The following is an 8,646-nucleotide window of genomic DNA, read 5'->3' on the forward strand; positions in this document are numbered from 1 at the left end:
AGATTAACGAAGGTGTGTGAGAGGTAAAAATTGGTGTGTGAATAATACTATCCTAAAATCAAAACGTGAATCAAGTAAAAACTTTCTAACTATAATTCTTAGTTGATTATTCGAATTTAAAGCAATGGTTCAGAACTTTGGCCCAATTGGAATTTTGGTTCCTAAACTAAAAATCCGGAGTTGTTATGATGTGGAGCAATAGTCTTTTTGGCTAAGTCCATTAGAAAATCCATAAAATGTAAAGGGTTTAAAGAGCAAAAAAATAGATGACAATTATCATAGGGTTAGTCAAAATAACCATTGCTCTATATTATAATAGTTCAAAAACCAATGCTCACAGATTTTTAATTCAAGGACTAAACTTCCAATTGAGCTAAAAGTTAATGAGCATATATAACCATTATAGCATTTCGAATGACCGCAAGACGTTAAGGACAACATGGACACATTGATACTAATGCAACTACTTTTTGAGTTTTGGATACACAATCATCCGGAGAAAAAACCAAATGGCATGTGCAGAACAATCACATCCATTGTACCAAAAACAAATTAGTAAATTTCAAGTTTGACTTCCACAGTGAAATGCTTTAGATTTCTATAACGCCTTACCAAATTTATACAAAATTAAAATTAAGGGCTCATTTGATAATCAATTTGCTTTTATTTTTGGTTGAGGAATTTAGGAATGAAGAAAGGTAAAGGACAAATGGTGAAACTAACAGTGTGAACCAATGTTCTAAAAAGCAGTCTAGGCAGTTGGCTACTGCCACAATTAAATTCTAGGCATTTACAAAATCAGGTAGCCACTTAGTACTACAATCTAGTGGTATTCCGCTTCACTTGTAAGTGAAAGATCTTAGATTCGATTCTCACCAAAGGCGAATTTGAATCACATTATTGTTAGCTCGTTGTAAGAGCAATTCCACCTCTAAAGACTTTGCGCTAGCACCCAGCGCATTTATCCACTCAAGTGAACAATAATAGACCCTAGTGAACAAGAATAGGCCAAAGCATCTCCACCCCTAAAAAAATGCGCTGGCACCCTGCCCATTTAAAATATTTAAATTTGTTTATAAAAGAATAAATAAATAGAATATTTTAATTTCGGATAAGATTTTTAACCAATCTCGTAACTCCATATGCCATTATCTGAATGTACTATTTTGTGAATAGATTTTCGCTAAGATTTGCAACCAATCCGGATGCGCCACATGTCACTATCTGTTTACAATAATTTAGCCAAGATTACGATAAGATTTTCAACCAATCTTATTACGCCACGTGTCATTATCCGAACGTACTATTTTGTGGATAGATTTCCGATAAGATTTTCAACCAATCCCGACACGCCACTTGTCACTTCATGTTTGCAATAATTTAGCCAATATTTCGATAAGATTTTCAACCAATCACGTAGTGCCACGTGACATTATCCAAAACCTCATCCTTTCTTTTTTTGTCCATATAAACCCTACATCTCTACATCCATCCTTACACCAAACTCAATCCTTCTGTTTAGCTCAAAATCCTTCTTCATCCTTTTCAAACCTTGAGTTTTTTTTTTACAATGTCTTCTTCAAGGAGAGTGCATAAACAATTTGTGGAGCAACAGAAAAGATTGTTGGCACAACAGGAAGAATTGATCAATCTCGAGGAAGGTGGAGGTGGAGATGAGGCTTTCGCAATGGAGGAGGACTCAGATGATGACTATAGAAGGCAGAGGGCCTCACATTCCCACTATGTCATGGAAGCTGTGGGTCAGATAGTCAAACCCAGACGTGCTGCAAACTTCGATAGAAAAAGGGAAAGACGAGGTAAAGATCTCTTGGAAGATTATTTTATCCGCAACAGCGTATTCCCTGATCATGTTTTTAGACGTCATTTTAGAATGCAACGAAGTTTGTTCAACAAAATCATAAGTGCTATTTGCAACAATGATCCATATTTTGTGCATAAAGATGATGTTTTTTGTGTTTTAGGTCTTCTTTCAAAGCAAAAAATTACGGCTGCCTTGCGAATGCTTGTATATGGAGCATCTGCAGATTAAGTGGATGAGATCGCGAGGATGGGAAAAACAACTGTTCTGGAGTCCCTGATGCGGTTTTGCTCTGCAATTGAAGCCCTGTACACCAATGAGTACCTCCGGACACCCACGCCAAGGGACATGCGAAGGCTTCTGAGGAAGGGCGAGATGCGAGGTTTCCTTGGCATGATTAGAAGCATAGACTGCATGCACTGAACTTGGAAAAACTGTCCAAGTGCGTGGCAAGGAGCTTATGGCGACAGAAAAGGGCCAAAAGTATCATTTTGGAAGCGGTGGCTTCATTTGATAAATGGATTCGGCATGCTTTTTTTGGTGTTCCAGGAGCTCAGAATGACCTAAATGTCCTTGTTCATTCTCCAGTGTTCGACGATCTGCTGCAAGGAAAATCACCGAGATGCACATATTGGGTTAATGGCACTAAATACGACGGACCAAACTACCTTGTAGACGGCATTTACGCAAGGTGGTCTACGTTTGTCAAAATAGTGCCACATCCACAGACTGAGAAAGAAAAACACTTCGCAAAATGTCAAGAAGGGTGTAGGAAAGATGTGGAGCGTTGTTTTGGTATCCTACAAGCTCGTTGGGCAATTGTCAGGTTTATTGCTAGATTGTTTGATGTTAAGGCTCTTCGATCCATCATGATGACTTATATTATTCTCCACAACATGATTGTGGAAGATGAGTATGATTATGATGTCATCGATGAATATGAGCCGAATTCGATGAACAACTCAAGAACTCGTATCTACTATACTCATGACCGAACAAAAGATCCCTTGCAACATGAGTCGTTGGAATGGAATAGACGTTACAATGAATTGATCGTTCATCGGTACACTGATATGCAAGAGCCATACTAGCACGTAACTCGCCAGAATGACTTGATTGAGCACCAGTGGGGATTGCAAGAAGGTGAAGATAATTAAAATGAGCTTGTGGTTGAAGAATAAAGTGTTTTTTTTTTTTTTTTTTTTTGAAGTTTATTTGGTGAGGTTATGTAATCTTATTTGATGTGTTTAAATAAAGTACAAAAAAAAAAAAATGAAATTGCATAAAGTTCTAAAAATAAATAAGAAATTACATAAAGTACTAATAATAAATAAGAAATTAAAATAAGAAATTACATCTATAAATAAAAATAAATAAGAAATTACATAAAGTACTAATAATAAATAAGAAATTGCACAAGAAATTAAATACTGTACTACAATAAATACGAAATTATACAAAGTCTCTGGAGCTAGTATATGTGGTGCTAGGATCTTCGTTGCTAGGATTTGTGTAGCTATAACCCCCTCGACTTGTTTCTGCATCTCTTTCATGCCTCATTCGCATGACGTCTTTTTTTTCCGATGTCCAAAAATATTTTGAATTCGGAGACAGTCGTACTAGAGACTTGTTCATAATGTCACGATTTGCTTGAGCTATCTTTTGTTCTCTAAGCATCTCATTTTCTCGATTAAGTGCTTCTTCAATCATCTCGTTCTCTCGATTAACTATTTCTCTTTGTCTCTCAGCCGCCGCATCACGTCTCTTAGTAGTTGCTAATATTGCTACCATAGCAGCAACTTTTTCCTCATCTCTAGTTGTTTACCGCGCCATGTTCAGTTCACCTTCCTCCATATATTTAGTGTAGTCATTTTTGGAAGAACTACTTTTTTTCTTTGATGCCTTTTTACCTTGAGGCCTGAGGGATTGACGAGTCGGTTGGGTCTCCAGCACTTTTTCAGGCGTCCCTTCTGTGTCTTCAAATGTGTCGCTTTCTTGTTCGGCCGTGTTTGGTTCTGGTGAACCGTGTAGACCCATGCTGTGCATGACAACTTTTGGACCGGTTGACACAATTTTGTATCTAGGGAAATCTTTGACAATTTGCCAACATTCCCATTTGTTGAATGATTTGTTGTGGTTTTTTGCATTGTAAAAAGCTTGTGCTTGTAGTGTCTATAAATGTGGGATAAGACAGTATTATAAAAAATGTGGGTGTAACACAAATAAATAAATTAAAATATTGATGCGGGTGGAATATATATAAATAAATAAAAATATTGTCACCTGATCTACTAAACTTATCCCACTATGTAGATTACCGGAAACATGAGAGATGGCGTTTTTCCAACAAGTAAAGGATGAGTTGAGTTTTTTCCAACGACCTTGAAGACCTTGGCTACTTTTGGCATCTTTTCCATGTACATTGCAAAACGCTTTCGTAATTTTACTCCACATTTCTCGCTTATACATCTCATTACCCGTAATCGGGTCATGAGTTGTGTGAACCCAACATTCACACAATATAACATCTTCAATGAGCTTCCACGTAGACATTTTTCTCTCTCAAAGTGTAGAAAATATTGAAATGTGGTGTAAGGTGGAAGATGAGGGTTAGGTATTTATAGAAAAAAAATAATAAAAATTTTTATGTATTTTTTAATAATTTTTATGTATTTTTTCATAATTTTTAATAAATTTTAATGTAGTTAATTAATCTGGACCGTTGGATTTGAAAAATATTCAAATCCAAGAGCCAAGGAGCTGCCACGTGGCCAACGGTCATAATTCTAACCGTTAGGCCTTTTTATTTTTATTTTTGGGGAATAAACGTGGACCGTTGATCTGTGATCGGACGGTCCATTTTAAAAGTAAAATTTAAATTTTTTTTACCGTTGGAAATCCAACTGCACTGAGAGGGCCATGTCGCCTACTTCTGGGTGAAGAACAAGTAGGTTGACAGCGGGCCCTGCCGCCTACACCCATGTCCCCTAGCGCCCACTTGCAAGTGAACTGCATCCGCCAACCAAATAGGCCGGTCTCTGGGTCTGTCAAAAATGGGCTGATCTGTTGCCTGGCTTGGGCTGGGTGCCAAGCAAGTTTGTGGGCTAGAGTGAATGGACTGACCCCCATCTTGGTTTTTTGACTAGGTGCTAGCACATTTGCACCTCGGTGGAAGTGCTCTAAGGCTTAGCCCACTCCCCTACCTCCTTAGTGTACTATCATTTGTTCAAAAAAAAAAAAAAAAAAATCGGTTATTGCATCTAGGTCGGGCTAGGCAGGCTAGGTGACTTTTTTTTTTTTTAATTGACTTATAGTCTTGACTCACTTTCCCTCTAACAGAAAGAAAACCCGGACTGTGTGCGATGTTCAATCGTCTCTCTATGCCAAAGTTTTTTGTTATCCATGTGTTTTCAATAAATTGTGGTACTTTGTAATTTAAATATATTTTCTTATTGCATTTATGTTTCTCAATACAAATATAGTATTTCTTTAAGTATAAGTATGCACCTATTTATAAAAAAAATCTAGGACCCTACCTGCCGCTTGGTAACGGGCTAGCAGTTTTAGAACCTTAATGTGAATGGAATATGTCTGGAAATCAAAATCTAAAAGAGAACTAACTAAGAACTTTTTAAAATTGTGTTCATTTTCAAGTTTCTGTTTGCATATAATCTCCACCATTTCTCCCTCCTCTCTCCCACCTTCTTTCTTGATCCTTGTCCGGTCCTCATTCTCTTATATTTTCTTCTATCTATAACATTCACAAAAACTAAAACTACAAACTAATAATCTAATTAGTTCACGAAAAATTTCAAACACATCTGAGCAAGCCAAAACAAACTTCATATTCGAAAGAATAAGCAGAAAAAGTATCCATGGTTTTTGTTTGGATGGAGTTCGAGTCTGCAACTTGGAGATATATATGTGTATAGTTTGAGAAATAATTCGCCTTATCTAAACTCTTTTCGTAAATTTTTGGAATAAAGAAATCCCCTTCCAAAAATGAGTTAAGAAAAGTACAATAAAAGCTTGTCCAAAATTCCAAAATATTGTATTTCTTCTTTTTTATCTTGTTATTTATCACCATAAGGGATTTGGTGTTGTACGACGACAAAATGACGGTATAACTGTGACTGCGCACAAGTCTGATTTCACATCCGAAAAAGTTGCAATTGGATAATAATGCAGTTTTTCGTTGAAAATCTAAAAAAGAGTTTAGTTTTACTGATCAACTGTTAGTCCTAATCCTGCAAGGAAAAAATAAACTCGAAGACACTCAGTCTCTTGCTTGTGTGGTTCAGATAGCATCTGGATCCTTTTTGTTGCAAGGAGTACGTCTAGGACTTTGATTGATCAAGTTCTAGAAGAATCTTAGTGAGATCACTGTAATAGTTACCAACATGAGCTACATTGATCATAATCTTGTCATACCGGAAGAACCACTTCATCGAACAGCTAACTTCTGGCCTGGCAATTTTCTGCTCGCCACTTGGTAAATGTCGTGTCTGGAGTTTAATTTGCTGCTGAGAAATTGGAATTATCGTTTTGAACGGTGACTATACCTCTGTGGTGGAGTTTATCCATTTGGATCCAAGGACAGATTTGTGGGGTTTGATATATATATATATATATATATTTCATCATTAATTTACATGACTGGCTTTGTTGGGGGTTCATAGAAGGATGGGTTTTGTGAAGGGATTTGATGTGCCCTCGTAGGGTGTGGCAGGCAGCCTAAGTCTCTGGTGGGATAATTCCCTAGAAGTGAAGGTTATTTTTTCATCAAAACACGTTATCGATACCCATTGCAGGCATATCCGTACTCATGATTGGTTCCGTGCAACTTGGGCGTATGGCACATTGTATAGAAGTGAGAAAGTAGCGTTTTGGAACTGGATGAGTCAGCATTTTGGGGTATGCGACCTATCGTGGATGTGCGGATGTGACTTTAATGAATTTCTTTGGGATTTTGAGAAATCGGGGGGTGCTGATATGCTGTATAATTGCACTAGATTCCTTCAACACTTCATGACCGGTACAGACCTTTTAGACTTGGGTTTCAAGGGCCCAAATTTTACATGGAAAGGAACCAGGAATGGACGTTTAGTGGAGATCCGCTTGGATAGGGTGCTTGCAAATGGGAATTGGCAGGCATGTTGGCTGGACACCTCGATCATGCGCAGTACGGTGATGGGATCTGACCACTACCCCATTGTTACTAACTGCTTGCCGTGGGTGGGGAAGGGCAAACGCTTATTCAAGTATGACGCGTCCTGGGCGAAAGATGAGGAAGGAAAAGAAATAGTTCGCAAATGTTGGGGAAAAGTGTACTCGGGGGGATGGCTCGATAGGTGGCAGAAGAAACTCAACTCCTGCAAATGTCGACTATTGGAGTGGAGTCTTAGGTAGGTTGGTATGAATGGGGCAGCTTTGAGTTCCCTAATATTACAACTAGAGGAAATGCAAAAAGACTGGGGATATAATGGGGCTCAAATTGAGTGACTCTCTATCCAGATTGACAGGTTGCGTGAAAAAGCTGAAAAATATTGGCTTCAACGATCTAGGGTCAAGTGGCAAAAGGAAGGGGACATGAATACGACTTTCTTTCACCAATCAACGTTGCAAAGGAGGAGGCAGAACAAAATCATGAAGCTCCGAGTTGAAAATGATCAGTAGGTGGATAACCCAAGAAGTATTTCGGAACATGTGGAGAAACATTTCATCGAGTTATTTACTTCTGAAGGCCAATGTGATTGGGGATCAATCCTCAATTATGTCGATCAAAAAATCTCTCCAGAGATTAACGGAAATGCTTTTTGACATGGAAATTAAAGAGGCGGTTTTTTTCATATGGGGGTCCTCAAGGCTCCAAGCCCAGATGGCTTCCAAGAAGTATTCTACCAAGTAAACTGGGATACAATCTGCCAAGATGTCAGTGGTATGGCTAAAGAGCTTATGAATGGTGATGTCTGCCTTGAACGCCTCAATTTCATTCACATTGCCCTGGTCCCCTAGGTGCAGAATCCGGAGACGATCGCTCAGTTCTGTCAAATAAGCTTATGCAACTATTCATATAAGGTTCTTTCGAAGGTACTAGCTAATAGGCTCAAACCCTTACCCCTGGACCTGATCTATCTTATTCCGAACGTTTTTGTTGCAGGTCATCAAATCCAAGATAACATTGTTATTGCCCATGAGATGTTCCACTTTCTAAAGTTAAGGAAAGCAAAAACAAGATTTGAGTTGGGATAAAGCATATGATAGGATTGAATGAGACTTTTTACGTGAAGTTATGCTAAAAATGGGGTTTAACCCGAGATGGGTAACCCTTCTAATGGGATGTGTTTCATCTATAAGCTTTGTTATGCTGGTGAACGGTCAACCAGGTAAAAAAATTTCCCCCACCCATGGCTTGCGGCAAGGTGATCCCCTCTCTCCTTACTTGTTCCTACTGGTCAGTGATGTTTTTTTGCTTCTAATCCAAAAAGCGGTGGAGTTGGAATTTATTGAGGGTATCAGGCTTAGCCCAAGGCCCTTGTATTTCTTATATATTTTTTGTAGATGACACGTTGTTATTTCTCAAGGCTAATCACCAAAACTGTAGAAAACATTAGCTAGATAATAAAGTCTTACTGTACTGCGTCTGGACAACAAATCAGCATGCAAAAGTCGAGCATTTTTTTTGGTGCCAACGTTCCAAGTGGCTTGGACAGGGAATGCTCGACAATTCTTGTTATGCCCTCCGTTTGTGATTCGGGGTTATACCTTGGCATTCCCTTTATTTAGGATCTCTCTAAGCGCCAGGCTCTGGGGTACATCAAAGGGAT

The 8,646-nt window shown here is 38.4% G+C and overlaps 1 pseudogene; it reads left to right on the plus strand.

The window, feature by feature from the left end:
- The first annotated feature begins 1,570 nt into the window (after positions 1–1,570).
- On the plus strand, positions 1,571–2,910 carry LOC148693689 (uncharacterized; annotated as a pseudogene).
- Positions 2,911–8,646: the final 5,736 nt, after the last annotated feature.

This window comes from Pyrus communis, chromosome 10 (assembly GCF_041283825.1).
Source record: "Pyrus communis isolate YQ-2024b chromosome 10, ASM4128382v1, whole genome shotgun sequence".
Lineage (NCBI taxonomy): Eukaryota > Viridiplantae > Streptophyta > Magnoliopsida > Rosales > Rosaceae > Pyrus > Pyrus communis.